General features: G+C 40.3%; 1 protein-coding gene across 1 annotated transcript in view; it reads right to left on the reverse strand.

Annotated features, from left to right (window-relative positions):
• WWC2 (WW and C2 domain containing 2) overlaps positions 1–23,808 on the reverse strand; it is a 244,050-nt gene that overhangs the window by 136,443 nt on the left and 83,799 nt on the right. The window lies entirely within an intron of this gene.

Consider the following 23,808-nt stretch of genomic DNA (forward strand, 5'->3'; position numbering starts at 1 on the left):
TGGTGACTACTGTCACTGAGACAAAGATGAATCCTTTATTTTTAGTTTCCACTGGAAAGGGTTCCTCCACCTGTAGGATTTCTTTAGAAAATTTCTGTTTCCAAAACGTCTAGTTAAAGGGGATGATTTGACCAGAGCAAGCAAAAAAAATATATCAAAGGACAAGGATGGAAACTGTATGTTAAATCAATGACCTCATATACGGGACAGGCAGTGAAGAGAAATCTCTGCAATGGGCACAGACAGCAAAAACTGACAGGGATTTTAACCTTTAACCACTTCAATACAGGGCACTTATACCCCCTTTCCTGCCCAGGCCAATTTTCAGCTTTCAGCGCTGTCGCACTTTGAATGACAATTGCACGGTCATGCAACACTGTACCCATATGAAATTTTTATGATTTTTTTCAGACAAATAGAGCTTTCTTTTAGTGGTATTTAATCAATGAGTTTTTTTTATCTTTTGCTAAATAAAACAAAAAACACCTCAAACTTTTGAAAAAAAAACGCACGGTTATAAAATTTTGCAAATAAAATTTCTTCATAAATTTAGGTCAAAATGTATTCTGCTACATTTCTTTGGTGAAAATAATAATAATAATAATTGAATTTGTATTTTTTCAAATATCTCGATTTTTTTTTTTTATTAATTTTTTTTCACTATTATATTTTTCAGCACACTGTGACCAAAGCAATACAATGTTACAATGTTTTTTTAACACATTAAGATTGCTAATACCAATGTATTTAATTGATTTTTGCAATCATTGTTACTGAATGAAACTGATTCAGTCTTTTGTTGTGATTAGCTGTGATTGGGCAAAGCTGATCACATCATACAGATGGGCTGTGATTGGCCCTGTCATTATCATGTAACTGCCTTGACCAGTCACAGCTAACAAAATAATTGTATACAATGAATGGCATGGCAGGAAGCCATCCATTGTATGTATACAATTGACATGTGATCTGCTGTGATTGGTCACAGTGGTCACATGACATTGGCAACAGGCTGGTGTCGTGATATGTCATCGGCTGTGTCCCATGGACACAGCCGGTGACAGATCGTGCCCCGCGGCCGTGTGAGCTGCTCATTTTGACAGGATGTCATGCGACGCCCAGTCACAACAGCAAGTGTCCCGCCCAGAAGGTGTTAAACTCTAAAAACACAGTGTTGACTTTACATACTCTAAAATTGGCCATAGACATCAAAATACAAATTTCGGACAAACTTCTTTTGCCAGCATTCTGGCTGGCTTCTATGATTAGATTAAGTGTTAGGGCTTGTTTAGATTTTTACCTGTCAAATACCTCTGAAAGGTTGTCCTAACATAGATCACATTTCAGAGGCGCAGACTCTAAACTTAGCCTCAGGTTTTAGATACACATTAATAGTAATTAAAGTGTTTATAAAGCTTTGTTTTTTACCAAAATAATAAACATGTTATACTCACCTGCTCCGTGCAGTGGTTTTGCACAGAGCAGCCCCGATCCTCCTCTTCTCCCCTGCCAGTGCTCCTGGCTTCTCCTCTCCATCCCGTGTCCCACAGGAAGCGGCTTCCTCTGGGGGCACACACGTGGGCTCGTCCATAGACACAGACAGTGAGGCCCTACTCACCACTCCCTCAGTACAGAGTTTGATTGACAGCAGCAGGAACTTATGGCTCCCTCCTCTATTGATCTGCCCTGTGAGGTGGGACAGAGCTGGGAGACCCACTGCTCCCATGCACAGTGCTGAATCATGATGGGGCTCAGGCAAGTATGGTGATGGGGATAGAATGCATTAAGGTAAAAAATCTTAAGGCTTTACAACCACTTTAAGCATTACCTGAATGGCATAATGGGTTTTGTTGATGACTACACCCAATAAATAGGTGTGTGTGTGTCACACAGAGCGCGTTTGTATATGCAATTGTCACCAATTGTATAAGTTCTGCCATAGTAACGGCCATAGGGGGAAAGCAGCCAAAGTGAATACAGGTGACATTACTCACGAAAGATATGTATGTCAATATTTTGTAAGACACGGTCATAATAAAATACATTTGCATACTTCCCTATGTGGAAAAAAGTGGATTTTTTTCATTTGTTCTTGTGCACTTCAGTGAGGTAAAATAAACAGGCCGCCACAATGTGAAGGCCTCAGCAGCAAAACAAACTTGATTTACAGGTTTCTAGGAATCCACAGCTACCAAAAGTATTTCTGCTGCTGAAAAGTCAATATTTTCAAGTTTCTGTGGCTTCACATCACTTAGGAATGTCCACTCCACTGTTTACTTGAATAGCGCTCTGCTCTATCTTTCCTCCTAGGACAGGATCTGGGAGGCACTTACAAATAGATACAATTACCAAGTGCCATATTACACTGTATACAACAAGCCCAGCTTCCAGCACCTCACAGGAATTTTGCTGCTAAGCAGGTGCATATTAACACCGAAACACTTGTTCTAAGATACACAGTGGGGCAAAAAAGTATTTAGTCAGCCACGAATTATGCAAGTTCTCCCACTTAAAAAGATGAGAGAGGCCTGTAATTGGCATCATAGGTAGACCTCAACTATGAGACAAAATGAGAAAAAAAATCCAGACAATCACATTGACTGATTTGGAAAGAATTTATTTGCAAATTATGGTGGAAAATAAGTATTTGGTCACCTACAAACAAGCAAGATTTCTGGATCTCACAGACCTGTACCTTCTTCTTTAAGAGGCTCCTCTGTCCTGCACTCATTACCTGTATCAATGGCACCTGTTTGAACTTGTTATCAGTATAAAAAGACACCTGTCCACAACCTCAAACAGTCACACTCCAAACTCCAATATGGTGAAGACCAAAGAGCTGTCGAAGGACACCAGAAACAAAATTGTAGACCTGCACCAGGCTGGGAAGACTGAATCTGCAATAGGCAAGCAGCTTGGTGTGAACAAATCAACTGTGGGAGCAATAATTAGAAAATGGAAGACATACAAGACCACTGATAATCTCCCTCGATCTGGGGCTCCACACAAGATCTCACCCCGTGGGGTCAAAATGATCACAAGGACAGGGAGCAAAAATCCCAGGACCACACGGGGGGACCTAGTGAATGACCTGAAGAGAACTGGGACCAATGTAACAAAGGCTACCATCAGTAACACACTACACCGCCAGGGACTCAGATCCTGCAGTGTCAGACGCGTCCCCCTGCTTAAGCCAGTACATGTCCGGGCCCGTCTGAAGTTTGCTAGAGAGCATTTGGATGATCCAGAAGAGGATTGGGAGAATGTCATATGGTCAGATGAAACCAAAATAGAACTGTTTGGTAGAAACACAACTCGTTGTGTTTGGAAGAGAGAATATGCTGAGTTGCATCCAAAGAACACCATACCTACTGTGAAGCATGGGGATGGCAACATCATGCTTTGGGGCTGTTTCTCCGCAATGGGACCAGGACGACTGATCCATGTAAAAGGACAGAATGAATGGGGCCATGTATTGTGAGATTTTGAGTGCAAACCTCCTTCCATCAGCAAGGGCATTGAAGATGAAACGTTGCTGGGTCTTCCAACATGACAATGATCCCAAACATACCGCCCAGGCAACGAAGAAGTGGCTTTGCAAGAAGCATTTCAAGGTCCTGGAGTGGCCTAGCCAGTCTCCAGATCTCAACCCCATAGAAAACCTTTGGAGGGAGTTGAAAGTCTGTGTTGCCCAGCAACAGCCCAAAACATCACGGCTCTAGAGGAGATCTGCATGGAGGAATGGGCCAACATACCAGCAACCGTGTGTGCCAACCTTGTGAAGACTTACAGGAAACGTTTGACCTCTGTCATTGCCAACAAAGGATATATAACAAAGTATTGAGATGAACTTTTGATATTGACCAAATACTTATTTTCCACCATAATTTGAAAATATATTCTTTCCAAATCAGCGAATGTGATTGTCTGGATTTTTTTTCTCATTTTGTCTCTCATAGTTGAGGTCTACCTATGATGCCAATTACAGGCTTCTCTCATCTTTTTAAGTGGGAGAACGTGCACAATTGGTGGCTGACTAAATACTTTTTTGCCCCACTGTATATATATCCTAGATTGAAAGCTCCAAGGAGCAGGGCCCTCCTATCCCTCTTGTATTGAACTGTATTGTTGCTGTATTGTCTCCTGTTATATTGTAAAGCACTGAGCAAACTGTTGGCACTATATAAATCTTGTATAATAAAAATTAATATAATTACATACTAAGAAAATAGGAGCCATGCATCATGTCAGCTTCTTATAATTTTCTGAGACACTGGTGAGGAGATTGCCCAAGTCGTTAGCTTTTTTCCTTTCACTGTGTATAACGCCAACCCAAAGCTAAGGTCTCAGATGTGGACAAGTCCAAATTGTATCTGGCATCCACCCAGAAAGTAGTTTTGAAATGAAGGTTGAGAAGCTCATGTACTTTTTCCATGAATGAGCTTCAAGGAACACTATGCCCAGGTGTGAACAGGCACAACCAAGGGCGGACTGACCATTCGGGCTCTTGGGCATTGCCAGAGGGCTCGGGGTCGGGGTCAGTAAGGGGCCCTATGAGAGGCTCAGTCTGCCCCTGAAGGTGCCCATGGATTACCATGCAGAAAGAGGAGGTTAAGCCAGACAGAGGCAGGGAGCAATGGAATCCTATCGGCAGCTGATACATCGCTGGGAGAAGACTCAGGTGCTGGCCACGATGAGGGAAGGAATAGTGGAGCCATGAGGATGAGGGCTGCGGCAGCCACTGTGGACACTTCTTCTCCTGGAGAGCTCAGCAAAGGGGCGGTGCCACAATCCCTGCCATGGGGGTCATAAGTCAGCGAGTCCTGACGTTAGTTGGAGGTGTCAGAGTTTACTGCACAGCGCCGGTTGGACTAGTCACCCAGAGCAACCTGCATTGTGTGAGCCTGCAGCAGGTCAGTGACAATAGCACAGTGATCACCAGAGCAGCAGCTAGTCTCTCTTTCTCGCAGCTTGGAGTCACTGCTGTGCATCATATGGCTCAGGCAGGGGAGGCAAGATCAAGAAACCAGTGGGGGGGATGATCCCTGCACTCGCTTTCCCTCCATTCCTGGCTGCTCAGTGTAATCTCACAGCCAGCGCTTCTCCCCCAGGCTCACCCCGCTACCTCCCCCGCCACCCCCAGCACAGCTTGGCTCCCAAGGATGGTGATCATCCCCAGGTGTGCCTTCTCCCCAGCAGCACCAGTGTCCCCATCTCCCTGTCCTCCCTTTCCTCTCCAGGAAAGAATCCTGGGGATGGGAGGACCAGTGGAGCTCCGCCGGATATGCCCTTACTCTTCAGTGCTCAGGATCATCCCCCCCCCACTGAGGATGAAGAAGGACCAGGAGCTGCTCCATGCTGTCAAGGCTGAAGACCTAGCATTGGGCTGAAGCTGCAGAGATCCAAGGTGGGCAAAGCCAGTGAGTACGCCCACTAATCTACTCACAGCCGAGCTACCTACCTACTGTGATGATGATGGGTTTAATGGGATCAGCCAGTGGATAATGAGATTATACCGGGGAGGGGGGATCAGGACAGGCTGGGGGCAGATTGACCATTCGGGCAGTGCCCAAGGTTCTGGGGCCAGTAGGGGGCCTTATTTCCAGCATCCTGCAGAACAATTACTGCCACTTGGCTCAGCTAATTCACCTCCCACTGCAGGGGATTACTCTGGGGGGATTTCCCGGGGGGGGGGGTATACACTGCTGGGAGTACACTAAGAGTGGATTTACATTGCCTGGAGGGGAGATTTGGGGAGTTGAAAAGGATTTATGCTGGGGAACAATTTGTGCTGGGATGACGAATTTAGGTTACGGCGGAAGTATTTGTGCTGGCAGGGGGGATTGGAGGGAAGATATTTTTTCCTGGGGGATATTGGGGGAAAGGAAGATTTATGTTGGGGGGGGGGGGTATTTGGAGGGGAAGAGAATTTGTACTAGAAAGGGAATTTGGAGTGGTTGTGAGGCAGATTTATGATGGGAGGTGAAAATGAGGGGGAGAGGATTTGTGCTGGGAGGGATGAGAGTTCAGATTAGTGCTGGATTTTTTTTTTTTTGGAGTGGAAGGAGTGGGAACTTTTGCTTAAAGGGTTAAGTGGGGAGAAGTATTGCTTGAGGGAAGCATTTTGTACTCTCCTGCCCCCTACGCTGTGTGTTACACAACCCTCACTCCTGTACACTTTTTGTTGTGTGCTCCCAACCTCTATCATGCATTACATACTCCTGACCCTGCTCTTCTTGTGTTATGTACTCCTAAACCTGAAACGGATTGCAGCACTCTGTGCATTACATACTCCTCACCCTTGCACTCTTCATTTCACATCCAATTCCTCTGCACTCTGACTTACAGACTCCTACACTATTTACACTATGGATGCACTGATACTAGTATCAGTATCGGTGCCAATACTATTTTCATGAGTACTCGTACTTGTGAAAATACTGCCAATACTTGAAACCGATACTTTGTGGTTCAATTTGCGTTAATGGATGCAAATTGCACCGCAAAAAATAGCTCCTATGTGAACCCAGGCTTGTCACAGCCCGAGTTCACACAGGACTGGAGTGTCACTGTTAGGAGAGGAGAGAAAGCAGTGGGGATTTCAAATCCGTGCCACTTTCTCTCCTAACAGTGACAGGTTTCCTGCACCGCTCCTATGTGAGGGTGTCTCCACAGAATGAAGACTCTACCCAGATCACCCAATTATTTCCTAGATATGTCAACAGTTAAATTAGAAAACAAACACTTGGTGTACTGGATGTAAACCAAACCATGGACCCTGACAAATGCCACCTATTGGTGGGCTTATTGCAAACAAAGATAGTCGGTGGGGTTAACTAAGGAAACATTTTGGAAACCACACTTACTCTTTAAAGCTGCCTCAAACAACAGGGCTCTATTACAATATTCACCTTCAATACAGAGCTATTCCTGAAGTATTTGTTTTTAACCACTAGATGTCCTCAGTCTGATGGCAAACCTCATTCAACCCACTTTCTGTCACCCCAGGTCACAGTGGACCAACCCAACTCAGCCTTTTATTGAGCAGTCATTGCTTTTTCCTGCTATTAGCTTGCTCATTATCAGCACATGCACTGCTTGGCTACTTGCTTTGTTTCTTCCTTTCACAACTGAGCCCTACTATAGAGAGACTGCAAGACTCTGAAACCAGGTCAAATTCAGTTACTTGTGCTGCTTGAATTACAAAATACATTTAATTATGTATAAATAATCACAGAGCTGAATTCATGTGTGTCTTTAACATATATGCCTGGAATTCAGCTTTAAGGCCTGCTCTCTCCCACTCTGTGTCTCCATATTGTTTGTATATCACAAAAACAGAGCTTTTGAGAGCTGCTTATTTTTACTTATTTGAGGTGGCACAAAGTTAAAGTGGTATTTTGTTCCTACAGGAAATAGATCTTTAATGTGTATTTCCACTTTTGCAGTCAATTTGTGACCCCCCCCCCTGCCCCCCACTGCGTGCTTGTTATGGGTTTTCATTCACACAGCATACCTAAAAATAATACTTAAAGTATGACTTTCTAGTGGTTTCTTTGGAACAGGGTTATATACAGGACTGCAAAACATTATGAATAATTTCAAAAAGGACAAAGCTTCCGCTCATTAACATACAATGCAGAATCTAAGTCTCAAAATTGTTAACTCTTTGGTAGGACAGGCAGTGTTAAAATCCAGTGTACAAGAGATAATGAGATCTGCCAACACAGTACAGACAGGGTTAACTATGGTAAACACAAATGCCCAGCCCCTTCCCTACCATTACATAGGTGGGGAGCTAGCTGGCTACAAAAGTGGAAATACACGAAAAGGTGAACCAGTCCTTTGCCACTCTACTGCATATATTCACTTTTCCTTCACCTGTCCAAGTTGTTAATAATCACAGTATATCCCAATATGAGCCCCTAGTCCTATGTAAACTCTGGTTAGGCCAATTTGGAGCCTATACAGGACTCCTTCCCTTTGTCCTGGCTGGCAAACTGGGTGAAGCGAAAAATCAATGTTGGATAGGCAATAAAGGGGATGTACAGTGGGTGTGTGCAAATCATCTTTCTCATGGTCAGGACTAAAAAGTATCAATGTGAAATATAGAAAAAAGTGACTGAGCACCAATATTAAAAATCAGTTCAAAACTTAAAAGTGGTTCTAAAGTCTAAGTGTTTTTACCTTAATATATTCTTTGGAAAGGTAAAAACAAAAAAAAAAACCCACTACTTGTGACCTCCCCCACAAAAAAAACATACCATACTATTCTCACGATCCTGTGCTGTGCCTGGCAGAAGCCCCGCTCTCCTCTTCCTGCATTCACAAGGGACACTGAGAGCAGTAGGAACCATAGGCTCCTGCTGTTGTCAGTCAAACTCGTGTGAAGAGTGAGAGGGGGCGAGGCTTACAGCACTGTGTGTGTCTATGGATGCAAACAGCCTGGCTCAGAAGCACGTCTGCACAGTTGCCCCCTCACCTGGAGGACAGAAGGAGCAGACATTGCCAGTGGTGAACTCCAGAAGAGAGGTAAGAAACTGTTCCGTGCAATATGGTTGCATAGAGCAGGTAAAAGATCACATCCTTTTAATTTACAAAAAAAGAAAAATGAATATCACTTTAAAAGAAATAAATGAAATGTAAAATGGACCTATAAAAAAATCCTTTTAAGTAAATGGGTTGCATTTCCCAGCATGGATGAAGCACAGGATCGCTATAACATCCAAGAAGCTTCAAAATTACAAAGAAAAATAAAGCAATACAAAAAGTACTTGAACTGGTTTCTCTATAGTTTGTTCGCACACATGGTGGTGGCTGATAAAAGTATAGCATAGCAGGTGTACAAGGGACATTCTTTGTTGTCTTGTTTATACCAACAACAAAGTGTCAAACAACAAAGCAAACATATTCACCCAACAATTGCTATTCAGTCAGTGCAGCCTCTGCAGAGCCTATCCCCTAACCTCTAAATGAAAAGTATGCCAGAAATGACAATGAAATGAGGACCAACCAGCTTTCATCTTCTCAGTTACATAGATACTGTCTTTTGAAATCTTCATGTAACAAAGAGTATAGCCACATATGTCTAAATAATGAGTTTTGCTCTTGGCCATAGAGGCATGTATGTAATCTAACAACACATTTTACAAATGTGGAATATCCTGTCTGGAACTTTAACACAATAAAGTATAATGGAGAGATGTGGTTTGTATAATAGTTTGCTTTACAGAAAATCAGTGTAAATCAAAGCTGAAAACTAAAAGTTCAAAAGAAACTCTGTAAGGGAAAAACAATGCTGCAGGTATATCTGCAGTGGTCTCCTACTCCTGGAGACTTCCTATGGGGAAAGCTCTAAATCTTCCTTGCAGTGGTCTGGAAGAAGCATGCAAAAAATATGACTTCACTGATGTATGTGAATGCTTGTTCCAGTTTCATGAAAGAAGGTGCTGAAGCCAAGCAACTAGTATTTTCAGAAGAAAACAGGCTCTCATGGACATGCAACAGTGATGGAGTGTGTAGAATGCATCAGCAGGCCTCTTTTCTCACCCAGGGTTCTGAGTTCTGAAAGCTCAAAGGCTGATGAGTCTTTCAGAAGTTGGGGGTAGCAAGGGGAGCTAAACTGCTCAGAGAATGACTTGAGACTTCTGCTATGACATCTGCTGTGCTTTCACAGCACAGCACATCCTCCAATTTCACAGCAGTGCTTCTGCTGTGAAATCTGAAGATGAATTGCTCCACAGCGCCTGCAGCTACAGAGGTCAGCAACATCTTGTTTTATATAGTGTATTTACTGCTTAATAGGAGTATATACTGTATTAAATATAATGTGAAAACTTACAGCGCAATATGTCTATCCAAATCCGTATAATAAAATATTGCAGCTAACATATATAGTGTTCCCACATGCAAATACTAATATACAAAAAATGCAGCACAATATTATAAAATAAATACATATTAAAAATGCATAAATTTTGCTTTGTGACAATAAATAAATACCATATAAGTGCATATTCTGTGCTCAAAACGTATTGCTTTAAATACAACACAATAAACACACACTTCCTCATATTCCTCATACCATGCGTTATCTGAATTCTATCCACTGTGCGTTTATCTAATAATAGTGTCCCAATATAAATCTTGGTGAACCGTCCCTTTAAGACTCAGTGCTCCAAGTGCTAATGTGCAATTTCTTCTTTATATATATTCATCCAGTAATATAGTGCGACCCCCAGTGTTAGATCCACCTCCGACACACTTATGCACTCACCTTGTGGTTTGACCCGAACCGTCAGGTCAAACCGCGCCTTTCCCTTTAACCCAGGCGGGAAAAAAATGCTCAAGATTGTGAAGTATATTAAACCATTGTAAACTTTATTAAATCTCTTAAAATCTCCCACTCACATTTATTTGTGTCCTTCTGGGACACTACAGGATCAATATCTCTTTGTATAGTAATTTTGTGAATGAAACTGCATTGGATCCCCTATCCAAGATGCGGTACGTACACTTCCGGTTACTATACAAAGAGATATTGATCCTGTAGTGTCCCAGAAGGACACAAATAAAATGTGAGTGGGAGATTTTAAGAGTTTTAATAAAGTTTACAATGGTTTGATATACTTCACCATCTGGAGCATTTTTTCCATTTTCTGTGGTGCGTTTTGGAGTTTGGAGGAGCAGGAGGAGTTGGATATATATATACCAGCAAACCCGCCTGGGTTAAAGGGAAAGGCGCGCTTTTGACCTGGCGGTTCGGGTCAATGTCCAAGTGGTGCGTTTTGGAGTTTGGAGGCGCAGGAGTTGGCGATTGATACACCAGTATACCCGCCAGGGTTAAAAGGGAAAGGCTTGGTTTGACCTGACGGTTTGGGTCAAAGCACAAGGTGAGCGCATAAGTGTGTCGGAGGTAGATCTAACACTGGGGGTCACACTATATCACTGGATATATATACAGAGAAGAAATTGCACATTAGCACTTGGAGCACTGAGTCTTAAAGGGACGGTTCACCAAGATTTATATTGGGACACTATTATTAGATAAACGTACAGTGGATAGAATTCAGATAACGCATGGTATTATGAGGAATATGCGGAAGTGTGCGTTATTGTGTTGTATTTAAAGCAATACGTTTTGATCACATAATATGCACTTATATGGTATTTAATTGTCACAGAGCAAGATTTAAGCATATTTAATATTTATTTTATAATATTGCACTGTATTTTTGTATATATACATATTTCTGTAAGTTGATCTTTAAAAAGAGTATGTAACCCAACATTTCATATGCCTAATATGAGCCTGCTGTACCATGTAATTGTATGAAAACGTATCCTGTACTTTTTGTATTGCTTCATTTGTGTGAAATCCCTGGTATTCCTGCCAGTCCCTCCATTTTCCTATTAAAAACGGACAACACTAGGCCCAAGAGCACAGTGTGGTCAGGTCTCTAGCTGTGCTGGGAACTCAGCCTGCTGTCCTCCAATGATTAGACTTCTGCTCACACGGCCCCCTGCACAATCTTTCACTGGAAAGTTTAGTGTACTGCACTTTCCGCTCCCCCAGCTCTCTGTTCTCAGCTGTATGAGGAGCTTAGAGGGTATGTGATCACATAAAACTGGTAAAAGAAAAGATTTTAAGGTTATTATGGCTCAGCCTCTCATCAATCCGGTGAGAGGCTGAGCCAGCAGCTCCCTCCCTCTCCACAGCCCAGCACTCTAGTGAGCGTGGGGGGTTTGCAGAGCAGACAGCGGTGACTGACAGTCATTGCTCTCTGCTCAGAGCGGCTGTGAGAACTCAGCAATCAGCAGTCATGATGTAATCGCTGAGTTCTCACACTTTGAGCCGGCTGCTGCATTCACCTAGCTAGCTATGATTTAAAAGAAAAATCTCATACTTTTCTTTTAACAGCTAAGATCACCTTTTATATAAACTGTCCCATACAGACAAGGGGCACCAGTAGTTTTAAATGCACTGTGTGGTTAGAAAACTGTTGTTTAATGCAAAGGTCATGCCTGTAGGCCTTTTCTGTAATCCATGAAGCCTTGCCAAAATACTCCCAATGTTTATATTCATACGTCTTGGATTACTTCCAGTATCACAGGAGCGATCTTACTTCCCGATTTAAGAGCTGCACATGTGCACTGCGCTCTTTCATTCCTTGTCCCAGAAACGCAGAGCTCAGCTGCTGCTTGAATTGGAGGAGAGAGCGCAAGCATTATGCATGCACAGCTTTTGACTCTAGAAGCGCACATGCTCCTGCAATATTGGGGGTAAGCATCTAATATCTGTCATGTCCTAGAAAGAAGTCGGAATGCAGGAACATAAACATTGGGAATATTTCAGACAGACTTCATGGGTGATAGAAAAGGACTACACCACACGTATGTTATTTGCAGTAAGCAATCATTTTAAAAATGGCACAAACTACCAGGGCCTCTTGCCTGCATGCGCCAGTTTATGTACAAGGTGAACATGACCTTTAACTGATCTGAGAAATAGAGATCTCTCCAAAATTAGTTTAGGGGTATGCCTCAGTTTTCTTTACTCAGCAGTATTTACTTCCAGTCACACTGACTGCCATAAAACATAGTGTGCCATTTAGGAAGTGATTGCAGAATTTTCTCTGGTTGTATGGAGTTAAAGAAGAAGGGAAGAAAGCTGTTCTTCAAGGTAAACAGTCAAAAGTTCAAAGAAAGTGTTTTGATAAGACTCTGGGAGCTGAGCAGAGCACAGATCAACAACACATCATATGTCAAGTTATCTGCAATATGCAGAATGCACTAAATCATCCTGTGATAAAGGTGTCAGGTACCTCACAGGAGATCACATTCCACAGATTGAAGAGGGATGAAAAATTCCACAACTATGTTAGATTTTATATTAGTAATATTTCCACACTAGATACAAAGATTTTTTAAAGGCCTAACAAAAAACTTTATTTTAGATCACGTGGAGAATGGTCAGAACCTCAAATTCATATTGCTGTCCCCACTGTCGCTTCCTGTAAATTTAATGGCTGTCTGGCATAAGAAGAAGTAGGAAATCAGCCAAACGGGGAGAGCAAGAGACCACTTTCCCAGTAGCACAGGAAGAGTTGGAACCTCTTTCAGGTTCCAATTGCTTTTTCTGCTTCAACTGGGAAGATTTCACTTCCTGGACCACTGATGGATGGTGGAACATGAAATGCAGAGTACTGTCTCAAACAGGGGCACAGTCAGCAGTTAAAGCACTAAACCTTGTCCATTATATGTTTTTATTGTTGCCAGTGTTATCATTGTGGAGCCTACTCTCATTCCTATTATTTCTGACACTCATCAAACAAAAACAGGAGGTGACAGGAAAACTCCCCAAAAAGGAAATTACCAACACAAACTTGCAAAAAGTTCCAAGCTACCCAGTCTACCCAAAACTGATAAATATTTTGCCTGGGGATTGACTTCAAATTAAAACTGGAAAATCAACCACCAATTAGAAAAACTGAACTTGCAAAGTATAAACGCTCTATAAAAGGTACAGAACCAACAAAGGAGGTGAACAAAACAGAAGGAACAAACAGTGCATACCCATTTCCTAAGCCAATCTGACATCTGTCAAGAGTTAAAACTGAACATAACCATTGTTGTCTATAACAACACTGTTTATCTATAAAACTAGAGTATAACATTCATAGAAAGAGAGAAAATTGAAAATGCAACAAAACTGCTCATGATACCTTCCCAACCGTCATGACCTAAAAGACAATCACACATGTCAGTGACTAGTTACACCCCCTGTGGCATAACAAGTATTGGTGCAGACCTGTTATTCAAGACTGCTTAGCTGGTCAGATACTCCAGCTTGCTCCATTAGGCTTTGCGGAGATGGGCAAAACCTAATAGAGCAAGTTGAAGTATGTTGATGATGAAATGCGTTGAGTGGGGCTTCCGATAGCATCACATTCTCTAGCTGGAACACATGCAAAAACACAAATTTGCATTTCTTGTTTAATTTTTTTTTGGCTTTAACTAATGTTTATTAATGTAAGTGCGGTACCTATTTTAAAGTTTTAAATAAAATATTCTATACTATGGACACAGCGGAACACTGCTCGGCAGACGAGCTCGGTGATTGGCCCTTCTGAACACATGACGGCTGTGTCCAATCACAGCCATCATGTAATGTAAACATGGCCGCCTGTCAGCTAATCGGCTGTGCTTCTCCTCACACAAAGCCTGCCAATGAGGAAAAGCAGAGCCTATTTGAGTTGCCAACAAAGTGAACAGTGAGTTTTCAAGCACTACACTACCATGATCACCCAGATAGTGTCCCCCCACCATCATGTGTCATAATGGTTATCCACATCTGTACCAGTGGTCACCCACATCTGTATCAGCAATCTACATCTGCCACAACGTACCAGTGATCAACATATGTCCCAGCGCAGCAGTGATCAACATCTGTCACACAGTACCAGTGTAAAATCCACATCTGTACCAGTGATCAATATCTGTCACAGTGTACCAGTATCAAATCCACATCTTTCCACATTTTCCAAGTAATTCCATTGTCCTGGTGTTCCAGAGCCTTCAAAAGTGTAATGGGTAGTCAGGAAGTTAAATGTGTAATGTATACCCCTATAATACCTGACAGTGCTCTTTGCATGTTGGGCCTCTCTATGTGGCTAGGCTGTGAAAGTCTCACACATTTGGTTTCCCCATACTTAGGAGTACCAGAATGTATTTTGGGGTGTAATTCTTGGTAAGTACATGCTGTGTGTTAGAAATATCTTATAAATGGATAACTTTGTGTATAAAAAAAAAAAGTTTTAATTTTCTTTCCACATTTTCCAAAAACTTGTGGAAAAAAATGACATGTTCAAAAGATTTATTATACATCACAAAAATACACTGAACAGCTTGCTTTCCAAAATGGGGCAATTTTGTGGGTGTTTCCACTTTCCTGGTGCTCCAGGGCCTTCAAACACGTGGTAGATTGTTAGAAAATTAGAAGTGCAATTTTTGCCCCTAGAATACCCAATGGTACGCCTAGCATGTTGGATCTCTCTATGTGGCTAAGCTGTAAAAAACACACACATGTGGTATCTCCAAACTCAGGAGTAGCAGAATGTGTTTTGGAGTGTAGTTGCAAGTATGCATATGTCGTATGAGAGAAATTACCTGGTACTATGACAATTGTGTGGAAAAATAAAATAATTGTATTTAACTTTCTTCATTTTCTAAAGAATTATGGGAAAAAATTAAAGCTTCAAAAAACTCACCATGCCTCTTACTAAATACCTTGTACTATCTACTTTCCAAAAAGGGGTCATTTGGGTGGTATTTGTACTGTCCTGGCTTGTTAGTGTCTCAAGAAATGTCTCAATACATCAGGTGTCATGAATATTCAATGATTGGTACCATAGCTTGTATAACTCTCACACAGACCATGGATTTGGGTTATTTTTACCAAAGCAATGTAGCAGTTTAAATTTTGGTCAAAACTTACAAAGAAAAATTACTTATTTGCAACATTTTATAACAGAAACCAAGAAAATGTGTGGTTATTTTTTACATTTTCTGTCTTTTTTTTACCATTTATAGCACAAATGGAAGACCCAGTGCTGATTAACTACCACCAAAGAAAGCTCTATTCGTGTGAAAAAAGGATCAAAATTTCATTTGGGTACAATGTTGTATGACTGAGTAATTATTCAAAGTGTGAGAGCGCTGAAAGCTGAAAATTGGTCTGGGCAGAAAGGGGGTAAAAGTGCCCTGTTTTGAGGGGGTTAAATTAAAAAAAGAAAAATTATTAGGTACAATAATTATGACAGATGATGTGATGATCATGAGGTCTGATGACCCCAAATGCAAATGAAATGGCATTTAACTGAGGTGTGCATCTTCTGGAAGCTGTGTTTAAAATGGAGATCAAAGCAAGTAAATAAACCCATAGCATGAAGCTGGAGAATTGCCTGGCATCACTTACAATGCCAACTTCATGGTCGTAATGTTAAGTACTTGCTCTTTTCAACACTAATAAATGTCAGCAGGAAATTCAGTGAAACTTTATATAGTTCCTTCTAGTTTACAGCTTACCCCAGCTTCCGGCCCAGGCTACATAGCCAGCAAAGAAGTCCCGCATATTATGTAAAACACATCAAACATCTTCATACATATGCATGAGAAGTCTCCTTATTTCAAAGATTTTAATATCTTCTACTCAGAGCTTTTTATATATTTTTATTGCAATGATCAATTTTGACATTCTGGGCACATGTTAAAAATTATAATGTACACTTTTGAAACAAGACAAAATTATAAAAGCTAAGGTTACAGTAGGGTAAAATGTAAATTCATTAGTTTCTATTTTTTCTGATAACAAGAAGCAGTTCAAGTTGACCCTTCACTTAAATACAGCCAATTATACAGGCTTACAAAAAATATATGTTATATAAAAAATAGATTTGTTTTCCTGATATATTGCTGAAAGATATATTATAAAGGTGTGACCCTTGCAACTCTATATGCTAATCCACTGCGACCCGTGCTAATTAGCAGATGTTGCATTTTAATGGTATATTAGTGCATTCAGAAATGTGCTATTTGCATTAAATTTCAAAAGCAGACTAATTCCATTATTTATTGTATTAATATGACAGCCACCAAGCTTGTCTTTATAACAAAAATAAAAAGAAAGCCTACTATAACCTTTTTTAAATGCTTCATTTATTGCGGTTTAAAAAAGAGAATGTTCTTTGTATATATTTTTAGACTGTTTAAATGGGATTTTTTTAGGCATTCTGCGTATACATATATTTATGTAAATCTATAAAATGTAATTTATTAGAAACATGTTAAAATAACAGATAAAAACAATATATCAGGTTATAATAATGATCACAGCATGTTGGGTAAGATTCTCTTCCTTTCCAACGCGCTTCAAATAGACTGCATTTCTTCCTCAGGGGGAACAAGAATCATGGGTCTGTAAGTGTGTTCTTGCTGTGATATGTATAATTTATACCTTGGATGGTTACTTATTGTTGTTTAGATTACAGATTCTCGAAGCCCTGAGGAAGGAATACATTACTTTTGAAACGTGTTGGCAGTGAAGAGAATTGTACCAAACATGCTCTGATCATTATTATTGTGTGATATATTGTTTATAAATGTTATGTATGTTATTTTAACATGTTTCCAATAAATTACATTTTATAGATTTACATGTGTGTGTATATGAAGAATGCCTGAAGAGTCCCATCTAGACATTGTAAGACATTGTAAGGTATATTTAAAGATTCAGGTATGTTGGCATCCATAATTGAGGGGAGACAACTTGGTTAATATTTCCATGTTTAGACAATATAAGATATCGCACATGATTTTTTAAAATAGGATTTTGAGCCAGCAGGTGGAGGGTTTTAGGCTCCTTAGACATGTTTTACAGGCTATCTGCAAAAAAAAAAGAAAAGCAAAGTGGTCTCTGCTATGCTCGGTCTTTAGAAAGGCCAAAAAGCCAGTAATAAAAAATGAGTTTGAAAACACAAACTTAAACCACATGTAAACCCTAAATGAATATTTAGTTTACTAAAGCTCTACAGTATAAACATGAGGATCTCAGTTTATGAAACTTGTAGTATCCATTGTGAACACACAGAAGAGCAATTGGGAGACAGGGACAGACAGTGTTGTCACCCTAAGGTAAGTCATAGAGTATACAATTTTCTTTCCTACCACCTTAAATTGCTAGACTCCCCCAGCATTATTTGTGTTCTTCCAGAGGGGAAACTTTCCTTCCGGCAGAACACAATGATCATTGCAGGCAGCTATAGCCACTGGAAGTGATAGCATTCAAAAAATCCAACACCCTGGTTGTACTGAAGTCGATTGATCGACAGATCTTCAGTACAACCAGTCTGCCCATAGATGTATCCAATTTCGGCCAGTCCCTGCTGATTCAATCCCTCCGACTTGGGGCCTGAACAAGGACCTTTATGTCCGAATCCTCAGGTATAATAAAGAAAGGTTTGAGACTACAGTAACATGTTAAAGCTGAACTCCAGGAAAAAGAAAAATCCTCCATCTGCAATATACTTGAGGACCCCAAGGAACCACCCGAAAACAGAAACGTCAAGAAGAAAAAGAGCGCTGGCTGCCAGGGAAGAAAGGAAAAGGGTAAGTAAACATCCTTGTTACTGGTACCCTTGGCATGAATGAGCCTGCAGGATTTTCGTTTCTCTGGGGTTCAGCTTTAAAGCTTACATGGGATTTTGTTGAATGGGTTTACATATACTTTAACAATTATTATGGAGTTCAGCCCAAACATTATAATTTTCTTTTAAACTGTGCAATTTAAATGACTGTTATTGTTTTATTGTTGACATTCTACACTTTCATTTGTAAATTAGACAACATTATGTAGTACAAAAACACTAACACCACAAATTGATGTCAGGCCAAGAAATGAAATGTAATGGTTTAGACCACTGGGAGGGTTTACTAAAACTGAACAATTTGTGTATTTCTAGCACACAGTGAAATCATTTTTCTACCATTGCATCAGAGGATTACAAAACTATGGCATGCTGAAAACTGAGCAGATGCTGTGATTGGCAAAACCCATCCATTTGTCCTCATTCTATGTGGCTTTTCCGACAAGAACACTGGTGAAGTAACAACCAATTCAACCAATATTTTAGTTATAGGTGGAACTTGGTGGGTTGAGTTATCCCCAGTTTCAAATCATCCTGCCATAATTCCTGAATCAGTTCCTGTTCTCCTGGGTGTTCTCTATCTTCTTTTTGTGTCTCAGTACCTCCCTTTGCATTCTCCATAACATAATTTTGAACTAAACGGGAAGAACATCAAATAATTAATAATAAAAAATAATGGCCATTGAAGGAGTGCAGCACCCCGAAACACAATTAGGAAGATCTCACCAAACAACTCACAATGGTTATAGTAGAAGTCTGGGCAAGACCTAACTAAGCTTACTTTAGCTACCTACTCCCATCTTGATTCTAAGCCCTATACAAACTACCCTGTAAAAGTAAGATGTGTATACTTACTTAATTTAAGGGTGATCTGGTCCACCATGTGATCTCCCAGCTGTTGTCCAGTTGTTCGCTGTTCCTCCTCTCCCTTGAAGCCGGAGCTGGGAGCCGATCACATTACTGGACTGGAACGCCCTTATATTAGGTAATTATACACAGCTTTTGTTTACTGGGTAGTTAGTATAGGGCTTAGGATGGGGGTAGGAGTAGGAGTAGGTTTAAGCTTAGTTAGGTTTTGACCGGACTTCTACTTTAAAGACAAAATCATGCCAAGATACTCTCATTCTGATGCCTGTCATCCAATCAGTGGGCTTGATCACAGAGAAAGTGATAAAAGCGTGGTGGAAACATTTAAAAAGAGTCTAATGTCTCAAATAATGGTATTCTTAAAATCAAAAGAATAAATAGACCTCCCCCCTTTCTTTCCTTTAAGCTTACCATAAATGGATTGAAATATGGGATAATTAAAGATTATTCTTGTCAATTCTATCATGGGCAGTGTTAGGCTTGTCATAGATTACTTTTTTTGGATCAGCCTGATCTGGGAAATAAAAAAATAAAAAAAAAAAAAAAAAGGATATAGAGGCCCTTCTCTGCTGGGACACTGTATTCTGACAGTGGTACTCTGCTGTTAGAGTGCACTGGTCAGCACCTGCAGCCCGTTGGCTACAGACAATGATTGAGAAATATTTTTAAACAAGCCCTTTCAACAGAAGTCAATCATTAGATGGTCTTTTGTTGAGCAGGAGCAGCCACACATGGTTTGAAAAACCGACTGGTCTCTCTCTGCTGAACCCTTTTGGAAAGTTCTTTCTTGATCAGTAGCTGCAGCCACTGATCAGTGTTGGAGTACCACTGTCAGAACACAATATGGCATGTGTGAATGGGGGAATCCTTGCTGTGTGGATAGAGAATCTGGCTGATCAAAAAAATTAATTATTAAATAAAATATGAGTCATCTATGGCCAGTTTTACTCTTGTCAGTTCTCTTCCTGAGAAGTATTATGTTTAATTATATCATACTTGGCTCACAACAAAGTATTTGAAGAATTTTACATTTCATTCAGTGTCTCATAAAAAAGGAAATTCGTGACATTATAACTTTTTACAATTCATTATAGTTATTTATACATTGTATAGTTTCTTTGTGATGGTTCTGATCCTTTAGGGAATTTCTCTAGATACAGGCTGTAGGGAGATACTGCATAGAAGGTTCAGGATTGAGAAGCATCCTTCCAGCAAGTTACAAGTCTAAGCCTAGATTATGCTGTTAACAGACTGATCTGATATAGAACTGAAGCATGATTATAAAGATCCATCTCCCCCTTTAATTATAAACATTACCTAAGGAATGGGAAATACAGAACAGATTTGTATTTTTAAATATAATATAGTGTATTGCATAGTTCACTTGCTTCTGTTTCCGCAAATCACTTCACTAGGCCTTATGGGAAAAGCTTGTGTCCAAGCTGCCTGATAGGGTCATTATATCCAAAGTCTAATTAGCAAAGGCACAGCCATGATGATACTATAATGCAGCATATGTACACACTTGCCAGAAAGGAAGATTAGCCTGACCAGCTGTTTCATAGCCCTTTGTTGCAACTACTAATAAGTAACTAATTTGATCTATTTTACAAATACAATACAGTTCTACAGTTAATTAACCATCTAAGTTGTTTGCTTTGCATATTCAATTTATAGTGTGGCAGCACAGTGACAAAGGGGAATTTGTTTTATAATTGTTGGGAACATTTACATCATTCCAGCCCCTCCGTGCTGTTTGCACAATAGACTGATTAAGTAGAGCTGTGAAGTAAAGTGGTTAATATTCTGAGATGCCTGACATGGAGAGCGGATAATAAGAGAGGATGATACAACTCAAGCTGCTTCTCGAAGCTCCAGCATCTGTCATACGGATACTTGAGGTCACTCTGTAAGCTCACCAATTAGACCAGTTCACAATACAGTAAAAAAAAAAAAAAAAAAGAAGTATACATTTTAGAAAATAAATAAATAATATGAAAACATGACAATCAATAGTAACATTCCTCTTATATCCTCCAATGGATATAGATACCAGAACTACAAACTTTATAGTGCTCCACTAAAGTTTGTAGTTCTGGTGTCTACAGTGGATATAAAAAGTCTACGCACACCTGTTAAAATGTCAGGTTTCTGTGATGTAAAAAAAGTAGACAAAGATAAATCATTTCAGAACTTTTTCCACCTTTAATGTAACCTGTACAACACAGTTGAATAACAAACTGAAATCTTTTAGGTGGAGGGAAGTAAAAAAAAAAAAAAATAATATGGTTGCATAAGTGTGCACACCCTTAAATTAATACTTTGTTGAAGCACCTTTTGATTTCATTACAGCACTCAGTCTTTTTGGGTATGAGTCTATCAGCATGGCACATCTTGACTTTGAAATATTTGACCACTCTTCCTTGCAAAAACACTCCAAAGTGTCAGATTGTGAGGGCATCTCCTGTGCACAGCCCTCTTCAGATCACCCCACAGATTTTCAATCGGATTCAGGTCTGAGCCATTCCAAAACTTTAATCTTCTTCTGGTGAAGCCATTCCTTTGTTGCTTTGCATGTATGCTTTGGGTTGTTATGCTGAAGTTCCTCTTCATGTTCAGCTTTCTAGCAGAAGCCTGAAGGGTGTGTGCCAATATTGACTGGTATTTAGAACTGTTCATAATTCCCTCTACCTTGACTGCCTTAGTTCTCAGTTCCAGGTGAAGAAAAACAGCCTTGGTTTCATCAGACCGTAACATATTTTCCCACATGCTTTTGGGAGACTTCAGATGTGCTTTTGCAAAATGTAGCCGGGCTTGGATGTTTTTCTTCATAAGAAAAGGCATCTGTCTTGCCACTCTACCCCATAGCCAAGATATACGAAGAATACGGGAGATTGTTGTCACATGTACCACACAGCCAGTACTTGCCAGATATTCCTGCAGCTCCTTTAATGTTGCTGTAGGCCTCTTGGCAGCCTCCCAGATCAGTTTTCTACTTGTCTTTTCATCAATTTTGGAGGGACATCCAGTTCTTGGTAATGTCACTGTTGCACAATATTTTCTCCACTTGATGATGACTGTCTTCACTGTGATCCATGGTATAGCTAATGCCTTGGAAATCCTTTTGTACCCTTCTCCTGACTGATACCTTTTAACAATGAGATCCCTCTGATGCTTTGGAAGCTCTCTGCGGACCATGGCTTTTGCTGTAGGATGCAACTAAGAAGAGGTCAATAAAGACCTAATCGAACAGCTGAACTTTATTTGGGGTTAATCAGAGGCACTTTAAATGATGGCAAGTGTGTACAGACTCCTAATTAACATGATTTTGAACGTGATTGCTTAATTCTGAACACAGCTACATCTCCAGTTATAAGAGGGTGTGCACACTTACAAAACTAAAATAATATGGTTGCATATGTTTACTTCCCCCCTAAAAGGTTTCAGTTTGTTTTTCAATTGAGTTGTACAGTTTATAGGTCAAATTAAAAGGTGGGAAAAGTTCTGAAATGATTTATCTTTGTCTCACTTTTTTTAAATCACAGAAAGCTGACATTTTAACAGGGGTGTGTAGACTTGAAAAAGCCGCTCACCAAATGCGAGGAGAAATTCCTGTGGGGCGAGCGGTGAGCACAGATGATGAATGGAGCGGATGCACCTGCGCTCCAAGCCTCATTGTGAAGCCGAGTTAGGATTTCCAACTTTTTCGCCACCGCCATTACACTGGCAGCGCCGCTGAGGGGACAGGTGCAGGAGAGGTCCACTCTCCTCCACTGAGAGGAGACACCCTCTCCACCACCGCGGGTGCATCAGAAAAAGGGTATTACACAAGTTTTAATACCCTAGTATAGTAAGGTTAGTGCCTGGCTAGTAGGTCTGGACTCGAAAGTTTGAGCCCTGCATTAGAGCATATAAGAGGAGTGGGAGGCAGCTATACTTCTGTAATCACTGGTCCAAAAGCACGGATAATACACTAGCAATAGTAACATTGTAGTACTAATAGTACTGCCTTACATTTTTACCCCAAACAACAAATCCATCACTTATCAAGACAATTTTTAAAAAAAGTCCCTCTCCCTATATCTTCTCACTGTAGACAATCTTGAATATGCACTATTAACCGGTGGATTAGGTGGATTAGGCAAGTATATCTCCGCTCTGCAATCCCCTATACAAAAACGAACAGTTAATCCATGCAGTGGATTTTTCCCTGTATGGAAAAATACAAATTTTACCTGGAGTTCTTCTTTAAAACATCAGTCAGAATTCTGGCAAACTGTGATATTAGGGAGATTTCCCTTTACTACCTGTCCCATAGAGAAAACAGGAAGAGGAAATCTCTCTAAAAGGGAGAAATCCCCTCTGACAGCTGTCATTATAACAAATGTTCCCGTTGGAAGATTTTCCTTCTATTACTGTTCTGGTGACAAATGAAACAAAAAATTCCCTTTGTGTTTACTATCAGTGGTCACCAAGACAAATAGGAAGAGTGACAGACAGCATTAAAAACATTACTGGACCTCGAACACTTAATTACTCTATACAAAACTAAAATAAAAAAAGAAGTATTGACTTTAGATACAGTCCATCATGCAAATCCTTAAATGTTCATTTTATGACACTGCAAAGCACTAGGGAGTTTATTAATAAAAATACTTTATTTATGATGCCCCCTTCACCCTTCCAATAGAAAAAAAAAAGACTAAATGTCCAAGGACAGGACCTATGGGTCATTTGC

Source organism: Staurois parvus, unplaced genomic scaffold (assembly GCF_062004578.1).
Source record: "Staurois parvus isolate SC_StPar_1 unplaced genomic scaffold, SC_StPar_1.0 ptg000080l, whole genome shotgun sequence".
Lineage (NCBI taxonomy): Eukaryota > Metazoa > Chordata > Amphibia > Anura > Ranidae > Staurois > Staurois parvus.